Source organism: Convolutriloba macropyga, chromosome 14 (genome assembly GCF_964194025.1).
Source record: "Convolutriloba macropyga chromosome 14, txConMacr16.3, whole genome shotgun sequence".
Lineage (NCBI taxonomy): Eukaryota > Metazoa > Xenacoelomorpha > Acoela > Convolutidae > Convolutriloba > Convolutriloba macropyga.
In genome coordinates this window covers 2,714,511-2,727,656 of record NC_134481.1, presented here as the reverse complement: position 1 = coordinate 2,727,656, position 13,146 = coordinate 2,714,511, and the positions used below count along the sequence as shown (strand labels likewise).

The window sequence follows — 13,146 nt, the reverse complement described above, 5'->3', positions numbered from 1 at the left end:
ATGGATTCTCTTATTAATTTAACCTATGTATGAAATCAGGCTTAGCTCTACTAGGGATGAAAATGCAGAAAATATGAGGGTGAGAGAGCCAAAAAACAATCCGAATTTCTTTCATCATGCCAGTCGACGACGAGAACCAGACTGGCCATGCTATCAATCTACGTTGTTAGAAAATCGAAATTGTACCAATGATAATGATTTTTAAAAGTTTTTGCGAATTTTGGCCTAAAAAATGTCATTTCCTACAATTCAGTAAGTCTCATTTATCTTTAACATTCAAAATAAAAAAGCTTTCCTGAATAATTTCATCATACTTTTATCAAAATTGATCAAAATTTCAGAAAATTTTACGAGAATTGTGAACATTCAAACCCAAGTGAAGCAAACGTTACCTAAATTTTAAGCCTGCGTAACTCCCGGTAAAAATAAATCTAAACCGAAAAGTTTGAACAAAAATGCAACACTATCGAATAATAACAAAGCGAGTTCTTTTTGGGCCTTTAGAAAACAATGATTACAACAAAACTAGACTTGCTATTACCGTTCCTTCCTTGAGATCACCTAATTGTGTCGACTTTTATGGATAATTTGACTAATAAAGTCAGTATATCAAAATGATTGAAGCATTTTGCATAAATAGACAGTTAAATTAGCAAAAAACTGGCAAAAATTTGTTTCAAGAACACTCTGAAAAATTCGTTTTGTTTCATTTTTTTTAAAAAATTGGCTAAGTTCATTAGAAACAAGTTTAACTACTAGATATTAATATAGCAACAGTTTTGGATCAAACAAAAAGTGGATCAATCTTCTGGAACAATCTTCTGTTTTTAGAGGTAAAATCAGCGGCACCATTTTTTATCACCAATTTAACATATTCTTTGGTCAAAATTTGGCAAAAGATTGCGTAAAAGACGGGGAAATGTGAACAACAACAACAACAGTCAGTCAAATGTCCATATACTTTTAAACCTGCGCAACACCGAAACAGCGAAATTCAAAAAAGTATTTTTACTTTGAAATTCTACGCTAGCAATTTTTCTTATCATACCACTCACTATTCCCTACGATGAATATTTCGATCGGCAAAAATTCACTTGTGTCATCTGAAGGCATTAGATAGGAACACTAATTGCTATTCAGAAAATAAATTAGAATTATGATTAATTGGAGTTGATCATGCGACTCCAAAATGATCAAAAAATTGCTGGCAAATCTCAAAAGTTCTTTAAAAATAGTACAAACGTTTTGGCGGAGCCATGAGAAACTTTGGCTTGACTCCGAAAACAAAGTTTAATCAAGGATTATTTAAAAAGACATGGATTCTCTTATTAATTTAACCTATGTATGAAATCAGGTTTAGCTCTACTAGGGATGAGAAATGCAGAAATTATAAAAGGGACAGAGCCAAAAAACAATCCGAATTTTTTTCATCATGCCAGTCGACGACGAGAACCAGATTGGTCATGCTATCAATCTACGTTGTTAGAAAATCGTAATTGTACCAATGATAATGATTTTTTAAAAAATTTTGCGAATTTTGGCCTAAAAAATGTCATTTCCTACAATTCAGTGAGCTCATTTATCTTTAACATTAAAAATAAAAATGCTTTCCTGAATAATTTCATCAGACTTTTATCAAAATTGAATAAAATTTCAAAAAATTTTACAAGATTTGTGAACATTCAAACCCAAGTGAAGCAAACGTTCACTAAATTTTAAGCCTGCATAACTCCCGGTAAAAATAAATCTAAACCGAAAAGTTTGAAAAAAAATGCAACACTATCGAATAATAACATAGCGAGTTCTTTTTGGGCCTTTAGAAAACAATGATTACAACAAAACTAGACTTGCTATTACCGTTCCTTCATTGAGATCACCTAATTGTGTCGACTTTTATGGATAATTTGACTAATAAAGTCAGTATATCAAAATGATTGAAGCATTTTGAATAAATAGACAGTTAAATTAGCAAAAAACTGGCAAAACATTGTCTCAAGAACACTCTGAAAAAATCGTTTTGTTTCATTTTTTTTTAAAAATGGCTAAGTTCATTAGAAACAAGTTTAACTACTAGATATTAATATAGCAACAGTTTTGGATCAAACAAAAAGTGGATCAGTCTTCTGGAACAATCTTCTGTTTTTAGAGGTAAAATCAGCGACACCATTTTTTATCACCAATTTAACATATTCTTTGGTCAAAATTTGGCAAAAGATTGCGTAAAAGACGGGGAAATGTGAACAACAACAACAACAACAGTCAGTCAAATGTCCATATACTTTTAAACCTGCGCAACACCGAAACAGCGAAATTCAAAAAAGTATTTTTACTTTGAAATTCTACGCTAGCAATTTTTCTTATCATACCACTCACTATTCCCTACGATGAATATTTCGATCGGCGAAAATTCACTGGTGTCATCTGAAGGCATTAGATAGGAACACGAATTGCTACTCAGAAAATAATTTAGAATTATCATTAATTGGAGTTGATCATGCGACTCCAAAATGATCAAAAAAATGCTGGCAAATCTCAAAAGTTCTTTAAAAATAGTATAAACGTTTTGGCGGAGCCATGAGAAACTTTGGCTTGACTCCGAAAACAAAGTTTAATCAAGGATTATTTAAAAAGACATGGATTCTCTTATTAATTTAACCTATGTATGAAATCAGGCTTGGCTCTACTGGGGATGAGAAATGCAGAAATTATAAAAGGGACAGAGCCAAAAAACAATCCGAATTTCTTTCATCATGCCAGTCGACGACGAGAACCAGATTGGTCATGCTATCAATCTACGTTGTTAGAAAATCGTAATTGTACCAATGATAATGTTTTTTTAAAAAATTTTGCGAATTTTGGCCTAAAAATTGTCATTTCCTACAATTCAGTGAGTCTCATTTATCTTTAACATTAAAAATAAAAAAGCTTTCCTGAATAATTTCATCATACTTTTATCAAAATTGAATAAAATTTCAGAAAATTTAACAAGATTTGTGAACATTCAAACCCAAGTGAAGCAAACGTTCACTAAATTTTAAGCCTGCGTAACTCCCGGTAAAAAGCAAAACTAAACCGAAAAGTTTGAAAAAAAAATGCAACACTATCGAATAATAATAAAGCGAATTCTTTTTGGGCCTTTAAAAAACAATGATAACACCAAAACTAGACTTGCTATTACCGTTCTTTCATTGAGATCGCCTAACTGTGTCGACTATTATGGATAATTTGACTGATAAAGTCAGTATATCAAAATGATTGAAGCATTTTGCATAAATAGACAGTTAAATTAGCAAAAAACTGGCAAAACGTTGTTTCAAGAACACTCTGAAAAATTCGTTTTCTTTCATTTTTTTTTAAAAATGCTAAGTTCATAAAAAAAATTTTAACTACCAGTTGATCATGCTACTACAAATTGAATTAAAAAAATGCTCGAGAATCTCAAAAGTTCTATAAAAATTGTAAAAACGTTTTGGCGGAGCCATGAGCAACTTTAGCTTGACTCCGAAAACAAAATTTAATCAAGGATTATTTAAAAAGCCATGGATTCTCTTATTAATTTAACCTATGTATGAAATCAGGCTTGGCTCTACTGGGGATGAAAATGCAGAAATTACAAAAGGGACAGAGCCAAAAAACAATCCGATTCTCCTTCATCGTGCCAGTCGACGACGAGAACCAAACTGGCCATGCTATCAATCTACGCTGTTAGAAAATCGTAATTGTACCAGAGATAATGATTTGTTAAAAAAATTTTGCGAATTTTGGCCTAAAAAGTGTCATTTCGTACAATTCAGTAAGTCTCATTTATCTTTAACATTAAAATTAAAAAAGCTTTCCTGAATAATTTCATCATTCTTTTATCAAAATTGATCAAAATTTCAGAAAATTTTACAAGATTTGTGAACATTCAAACCCAAGTGAAGGAAACGTTCACTAAATTTTAAGCCTGCGTAACTCCCGGTAAAAAGCAAAACTAAACCGAAAAGTTTTTTTGCTCTTAATTTTTAACACGAATATTTACAAGCTTGTGGATCTGATGTAACATATTAAGTTTTAAAAAATTGAGTATCCTGGAAATAGTCGGGTGGAAACGATAGCGGGGGGGGGGGGGCGGAGTGGATTAAAATAATAGAGGTTAAAAAAGAGCACAGTAGTAATTGTTTACAGATTTTTTCTAGCTGCGATGCAAATGAACAATTGAAAACAGTTTTGACTCGAATGATTGAGGAGAAGCTCGCAAATTAACGGTTGATGGATATAACTGAAATGGTTGAAAGTATAGCCGCCAAATCTTGATTTATATGATTTGCCATAAAATATGTTAAAAAAATGGGATTGATTGTGTTCCTCTACCCCCCCAAGCTTAGTGGCTATGTTAATCTAAGGCCTCTCAGGGGATATGTGTTGTTCATAAACATTGCTATTTTTAAATAGTAATGTTTATAAAAAACACATATCTATATAACAGCACATGATTTGTAATTGGAGGTCATAAAAAATTGCTGTGGGACGGGGGGGGGGGGCAGAATAGACCCAAAACACATATTTATTGTCCTTATGATAGTACTGTGCTTGAACTCAATGCATCACTACAATATAATATACTATTTTTACACCACAGTTAAAAATTTTGCTAAAAACAGAATAATTTCACTAAAAACTTTAATGATTAAAGTGAAAAAATTCTACCAAGTATTTCCGCAGCTTTCAATCGCATTCATGTAAGTTGACTCAGTCAATTCCCAGAAAAATATAGAAAAAGTAGTGAAAAGATAACTTTTCAGTGACTTCTCATCCGCTCCAGACAGGTTCATGTTACTTGATCTCTCAAACAAGTATGAACAATTGAAACCGAAAGTCTTATTGTTCACAAAACCAAAAAAATCGTTCATTTAACTGTTCAAATAAACGGTTTCTTGTGACAAATGGGACAGGTATTGAACAGACTAATTACAGACTAATTAATTGAGACAGGTATTGAACAGAGTCACGTTGCTAAAAAAACAATAAAAAAAGAATTTGTTCAATTAATTGTTCAAATGAAGTTTGTTTGAAAAAAATGTTGAAAGTAGTGTACAGAAAAATTGTTAGTCACTCCTCATCCGTCTCAGACAAGTTCATGTCGCTTGACCTCTAAAAATTATGCCAATTGACCTCTAATGAACATGAACAGTTGAAAAAGGAACTCAAATTGTTCACAAAACAGCAAAAACAATTTGTTCAAATAGTTGATGAAAAAAAGCGCGGAGGTCTAAGTGTCTAGTTTAGAAATCTTTTCTTTATTGATAATAAATCTAACATCAAAATAAAAGTCTGTTTATCTTTCCAGGAAGTCTTCATAATCAATTCTCTGGTGATTTTGTGTGAGTGTTGAAAAGGAAAAAAGGGAAATGTTGAGTTCAAAGCTGACTGTGTTGGTTGGGTGCCTCTACTTAGTGTTGTCGATGTGTGTTGTGTTTTGCGAATGCAGGGCAGCATTTAACGTGGGGAATTTCGAAGAGGTAAGAAAATTTATAATAATAATTTGTTTCTGCGCAATCGCAGGGAGCAGCATTAGGCTTCAGTAGCCTGTTCTCAGCTGTCCTTTTTTTCTATTATACAAAAAATTTTTTACAAAATATCAAAAAATAGCACCCCTAGTCTTACGAAGAACTCTTTTGACCTTCATTAATGTAATATATGGTAGCATAATTTTTTTGACCGAGTGAATAACGTTAAAGTTGAGCTAGTCTCAACAATAAAATTAATTTAGCATCAACTGCTTTTTAACAGATACCCATGTGTTTAAGTTGATTAACTTTATCCAATTTTCACATTGAAAAGAATCTGTCACGAAGTAATCTCATTAACAAAAATAAACGTCCAAAAAGCAAAATTACATAGTTATTTACTGTTTTCGAAGAACGTTTTCAATAAAAATCTGAACTCCGTTTTGCTTCATTTTTATATGATTAAACTGCAAATTGATAGAACCGTAATTGTTTTTTCTTCTAGAAAACTGACAAAGTTTCTTACTGAGAAAATCCGGAGAGAAATTTGCCAGTTTTTTGCGTAAAAACTGTAAGTTGAGTTCCGCGTGAAATCTGTTAAACTTGATGAGTGTATTAAAGTATATTCTTTTCTCCTAGTTTTTTAAGTATTTTTTTCTTTTTTCCTTTTTTCATAAAATTTGCATAAAAACAAAGTTCCACTTGATCATGTCTTGAAAAATTTTAGTAAGATTTTGCAGTGTTAATTCAACAAATATATTAGCAAGTAGAACAGATTTTACTGTTGACTCAATAAACTGTAAATTACGGAAAACTGGTCGACTCCTATGTGGATTTTCTGAGTAAGTAGGATTATCGCTTCACCATTTTTAGATTTGTTAAATTTTTGATTACTTTTCAGCGATTGATTCAAAAGTTGCACGAAAGGACCACATTTATGTTGACTGATATTGATTTCGAAAACAGAAAGTTTACCATGTAAGATTGCGTTTTGAGTAATTACTTTTCACATATTCAAGAGAAAAATAGTCTAAGCTGTTGCAATTTTCTGATAACTTTCTTTTGACCGTGAAACTTCCATGAACTTCACCAAGTTTAAAATGGAAAGTATGGCCAGTTATCATTGCGTATTAAAAATTCAGCGGAAGTTTACACCACTATTATAACGGAATCATGGTGTAAAAATAGTTTTCAAAAAATCATTTTCAGTCGAGGTAAATTTGCGTCGAGCACTGAATTTTTACCTCGTAAAACAAGGCGTACTAATATATTTTTGATGTTAAGTGTACAGATTTCAATTTTACTCAATCGCTCATTATTCGTGCTACCTTCTGACATCAATGACGTCATAGAGTAAACAAAGTAAATTCAATCAACTCATGTTGCGATAACAAGTGTGACTTTAGAGAACTGTTCGATAACTCAACTAACCTATGAAATGATAACCATAGCTCGCGTATCGAATAATATACGTAATATCAAAAATTGGCACTCTATAGTGTTACAAGAGGCAGCAGTTAAGTTTTCGACAAAAATTTACACCAAATATTGACAAGTTATTGGATTAATTTTTCTCCTTACTCCTCTCCCTTTGTTATTGATCTAGGTTACGTGTTGTCTGGACATTAAACTGATCCATTTTTTATTTCACAGTAAAGATCTAATTATCTAAAAGTGTGCACTAGTTTTCCAGTTTGTGCCTCAATTTGCATTTGTTTTAAACAATAGAAAAGAAATGTCAATTATTAAGAAAAAAAACGTGACAAAAATCTTTAACTTCCATTTTTGAATGAGGCAGAATGTTGAACTCGACATTTAAATAGTTGGATTGCATTAAGATAAAAGGTGACCAAAATTCGGGCCCTGTAAAGTAAGCAAATTAAAAAACTGTATTTTGATATTTGTTTTTGTTGGTATCCATTACGTCGCCAAATGTACATTTTGGTCGTGTAAATATACGCAATTTTGTAAGCACTATCAGCGCCCATGTTTTAAGATTAGGCTCATAAGCGTGTGTAGACAACACTGACAGAAGGTAAAACTATTTCAAATTCAATCAAAAGTGGATATATCTGTCACATTTATTCATAATGCTTAAATTTTCTCCATTGTGGATAATTGTGAAAGAATTTTGTTACTTTAATCCTAGTATTGCCGTTACAATGACTCACAGTAAACGTAACCACATTTGGTATTTGCATTGTCTAAAATGCAGTATTTTTTTCTACAGTTTTAGGTAACAAATGCCAAAATTTGCTTTCTCTATATCCAACGATAGTTTTGATTACATTGTTATAGATGGAATTTCTTGTGATCTGTTTGATCTCTATTTGAATGTCCCTCCAGTATGTTTATTTGAGAACAAAATATTTTTATCACAAATATGAGCAATCAGCTCTGAGGGATTTTTTTAATCAAAACAATCAAAGTTCAACTTATCTAATAAAATCTATGTTTTCAAATCCAAATTAACATCCTTCAAGACGCTAATCTTATTACGGTACTTTTTTGATCGTCTATTATTGGCCAATGAGACCAACTTTGTCAAAACATCCGCAGCTGATAAGCTAAAACAAAGCAGTGTTGTTCAAAGCAATATTGATCTAATTATCTTTTGTTGTTGTTGTTGTTGGGGGATTTACAGCTGTGCTGAAGGTCTAAAGTCCCAGCCATCAAATTAAAATAATGTCCAATAGTTTCTACAGTTTTGACAATCGCAGAACAATTGCCAAGTGCAAATATTTCGCTCAGACAATTTCTTCTCGAAAAAATTCCACATTGTACGTAATATTCGGTTTTTCAGTCCAGATGGTTCCCTTAAGTTTATTAAATTTTCTAGGCGGTTTGCAATGGGACAGGTTTAAAGGTGAATTCGCTGCGCGCTTTTGCTGTTCGAGTTTTCGTCATTTTAAAAATTTCGTTGTTCCTTGTTTCTTTCGTATGTACTTCTGGTAGCTCGATGCAGCTATTCTCTTCATTCAAAGCTTTTTAAACCAGCAATAGATCGTTAAGTTGGATAAACATTGGTAATGGCAATATGTTTAATAGTCGAAGCTGGCTTTTGTATTCTGTATCTTTATTTCCCGTTATCCATTTGACTACCTTTTTTTGAAAATTTTCCAGAATTTGAATTTCAGTTCTTCCTGCAGTCAAGCACGTGAAACCATACAGCAATACCGGCAAAATTAAGGACTTATATAATCCCAAATTCACAAACGCGTTTACTTTAGTCGCAAAATTTCGCTTAAGCATGTACAGAACTTTATTTGCTTTCTTCATTCTTTCTTCAGTATGTTGTTTTCACGATACATCAGCCGCCACGTGAATACCAAGATCTTTGACAGTCGTGGATTTCGCCAAATCTTTTCTCATCAATTTGTAATGTTGTTCTCTACCTCTGAAATTCAGATACGCACACTTGTCTATTGCCAGCTCCATTTTATTTTGGATTATCCAGTTCTCAATCCCATGTAGATCATCTTAGACTTCCCAGCAGCTTCCTTGTACAGCCAAAATTTTAAGATCATCAGCGAAGATAAAGGGCTCAGAAAACATCAGGACATCTGGAAGATCGTTAATAAATATACAGAACAGTATAGGGCCTAGGAGTGACCCCTGTGGTACCCCGCTTGTTATATCGAGTATCTTCGAACTGGTATTGCCCACACGCACATGTTGTCGTCGATCACTCAAGTAGTCGATTAAAATTTCGAGCAAACATCCTCCAACTCCAATGTCAATCAATTTTTGAATTAGTTCATAATGTGGTACTTTGTCAAAAGCTTTTGAGAAGTCAGTGTAGAAAGCAATAATCTCTGATTGCGGGTCGTGATCAAGAGCTTCATTTATTCTTTTGAGAAACAGCAGCATAATTGTTTGCACAGATCTTCTCCTTAAAAAACCATGTTGACTCTTAGTTAGGAGCTTTTGAAAATGATTATACAAGACAATGTATATACTTTTTTCCAGAATCTTGCTATCAATGTTCAATAGTGAGACAGGCCGGTAGTTTTCAACTTTTCTTCGGTCTCCTTTTTTGAAAATAGGCGTTATGGCAGCAACTTTCCAGCTTTCGGGTATTTTCCGCAGCCTTTTTATATTCCGAAGGACAGAATGCATGATGTTGCAGATATTCTTGCTCGTCTTTACGTAAAAAACCGGAGGTATACCGTTCGGTCCTCTGGATATTTTGTGGCATCAATATCTAAAAACCAAACAGAATTTAAGCCATTATCGATTTAGCCTGAAGCATAGACATATGTCATGCTCCAAATTCTGAACAATATTTTCTTAGTTCGTGAACATTGCTCACGTTAAAGTACTATAAATGCTTCCGAATTTTATAAATCGAATGCTTCCGAATTTTATCCGCGTCTCACCGTCATAATTATTCACAATTCAATTTTCAGTCAAATCGTGAATAATTGTGACAATAGAGCGCCGCATAAAACTGCAAAAGTAAAAAAAACTGTAAAAGTGTACGTTTGGCGACGTAATGTCAATTGTTCTTGATGAGTAAAAGCAGCTGTCTAATATAATACATGTGCAACACACTTCAACCGCTTACAGAAGAATAATTTCAAACGGTTGCCCAACACGTTTGCAATTGGAATACAAATTTCCACCTCTCATTCTTATATTATGAGTGGAAAGTATCGAATGGGGTCATTTCCTGCTACCCAGGCGTAGGCCTCGAATTATGAAAAGACTTTAAAAGTCTAGTGGGGGGGGGGGGGGGTGGGCAATATTGACTTTAATTACACGGTCGAGCTGCCTAGTTAACGCGTCGAGCTAATATCTTTTCATGGGTCGAGTTTAAGTCTTTTCATTACGAAGAAAGTCCAGCTAAGGTCTTTTCATGGGTCCACAATTAGTCTTTTCATAAGTCTGTTTCTTTTTCAAAATCCGAATCCAGCGAGTACTATAGTCGGTACTCGCTGAGAGTTGTAAACGCTCAAATTAAAGCTTTTAAGGGTAAACTCCCTTTTTAATGATTATGTTCACCACCAATCCCATTTCCCTTTGTTTTGGTTTCTATGAATTTTTTTTAAAAAATCGATTTTACATGCGGTAAGATTTAGTTACGTTGCAAATGGTAATTTTGAGAATTTTTTTGCCATTTTTGGACAAAAGTAAAGATAGTTCGTCATTTTTTTCCATTTTAGTCACGATGAGTAATTTATAATTTAACCGTGGACATAGTGACAAATAGTCATGCATTCTGCCACTCAAATTCGCGGATGAATGAATAATTGTGCAACATTTTGAGCATTTAATTCTTTACAAACCTCTCGAACTTTCTTGCTCGAATTTATTAAGTACTTACTCTGGCCCACAATTCGGAGTCTTTGTTGTTATTGTTAGCTTGTTATGCGTGATATGGTTAGTTGTAGATTTGCTTCAATTTCGTTCCAATTGACATGTTGGTAACTATCGCTTTTACTAGATACTCTAGCCCGAGATAAAAGTTATAATGTAGACAACAGTGACTCTGAGTCCAGTTGACAGACAGCTACGAACTCGTGTCACTCTTGTCCACGCTGGCTCACAAACAAGCATTGTGGATATTTGTGACGGATATTTGCATTTATGAAGCAAATCTGAATTAATTTCGTTTAATGTCGCACTCTTGTCCACAATGATATTTTCGAGTAGATTTACCCGATCAAATGTACACTTTACAACTTACTGTCATATAATGTATAGCTCAACCTACAATTGCCGTAAATGTACTATAATGGGGCGCTATAACAATAATTTCATGGAGAGGGGATATTAATAGAAAAACCCTGGTTGCTCACCATTCGTCAGAAATAAATCAGTGTTAGTTTTTTCAGGAATCTGTACTTTCAAGAGGGGCAGCAAGTGACTGGGGAGACAGAAGAATTGATGTGGATGATTGGAACAGAAAATACAGAATAAAACGCACCCTTTTCTAACAGTCAGACATCACAAACTTTACCTTCACTTTACCCCTCAACTTTTACTCTATCATAACTTCACCTGTAACTTCTTCAATTTATTCATAATGTAGATTGAAACATTCACGAGCACATTTTGAAATGCCGAAAGTCTGCAGTGCTGCAGTGCCAGAAGTTGAAATGCCAGAAGTTGCTACTTAGCCAGAAGTTGAATTTTGTTGACTTTCGTCATTTTAAAACGTGCGCGTTTCGTGTTTTAAGCATGGTTAAGTGACTCTGCAGAAGTCACTTCGAAATTCTGACTTAATATCTCAAATCACTTCGCGGTTCTCGATAAACGCCAGAAGTTCTCAGTGACTTCAAGCGGAGTCACTCAACCAATACTTGAAACATACACGAGCAAGCTTTAATATGCCAGGTCTCAATTAGAAAGAACTAATTCTCAAGCCCCTAAACTTCAAACATTTACTCATACAGATTCTTTTCTGTAATCATTTGTTCTTATACTTGTTTATCAAAAACAAAACTCGAAGTTTGTTGATAAAACTTTTAATGTTAAAAAATGTGAACAACCGACAAACTGAAATCTTGAGCTCAGAGTATTATTTCTTTTGGATCTATTCTGTTTTGCCCCCCCCCCCCCAACCTTAGTGAACTTTTACGCCCCCCAGGAGCACGTTCTTTTTTCTTACATTGTAACGTGCTATATAACAACAGGTAATTTGTAACTGGGGGTCGTAAAAACCACTGGGGGGCGAAACAGAATAGATCCTTTCTTTTAATCGTGTTTTCATATATATTTTTTAAACTGTATTTTAAATTCACTTTTAACAGATTGTTTTTATTTTTAGATCAACAAAACACGGAGATGACGGTCCGATAACCAACTAGATGGTTCTGTTGTACTATCAGAAAGACTTACATATTTTCATTTTATGGTTACCTTTTTCTTAATTGTTAAAGAATTCACCTATCGTCTCTCTTCGTTTTTAAACAGAAATTCAATTGCTTCCGGGCGAAATATTGTAAACATGTGGGTCTTTTCAATGCTAAATATTTGCTCAACCATTTTTGCGCGTCTGCTCACAAAAACTCTTTGATTTTTCGCACTTTATTTCTATAATGTTGAGTGATTTATGTTGCTCTTGTTTTCAAATAAAGTTAGTTGGTAAAAACTTTTACGAGCGAAACGAAATCAAAGTCATTGTAGCTGAGAGGTTAACGTTAGACGGCCGAAAAGGATCTCACGATATCAAACCCTCCTGTTGGTTCGATTTTCTAGCACCCAGAAGAAAACATGTCTAAAGTACAACCCCCCCCCCCCCCTAAATTAAATAGCTCCAGTCTGCAATTCGAGAGCAATTCAACCGACGTTTATGCTTGTTCGCAGGAAGTCTTTATAAATGCGCTGAAAATAACAGCCTTATGTATTGGTTGCAATAAAAGCAATCGAATTCAGTAAATTATGATCTACAGTGACATCAAATCATTCTTTTGAACGAATGCGAATTAGAGTTGAGAAACAACTGTTTTTTATTTAAAAGTTTCCAAAAATTTTTTTCTTTCTACTCCGCTTTCTTGGATAGAAGCAAAAATCAAGTACAGACAATCAGTTGCCGTTCAATTAATAATTTAAAGTTTTGAAGAGCCAAGACGCTTTTGGAGGGTAATTTGAAGAGTAGAAAAATATATATAATTGAAATGATGGCAGACTTTCTACGGCCATAACTGTTACA

At 33.6% G+C, this 13,146-nt stretch overlaps 1 long non-coding RNA gene across 1 annotated transcript; it reads left to right on the top strand.

Annotated features, from left to right (window-relative positions):
• The first annotated feature begins 5,279 nt into the window (after window positions 1-5,279).
• On the top strand, window positions 5,280-12,391 carry LOC142353331 (uncharacterized). The gene is made up of 3 exons (XR_012761045.1): window positions 5,280-5,501; window positions 11,327-11,430; window positions 12,262-12,391. It is a non-coding gene; the product is annotated as an uncharacterized LOC142353331 (long non-coding RNA).
• The last annotated feature ends 755 nt before the right edge of the window (window positions 12,392-13,146 follow it).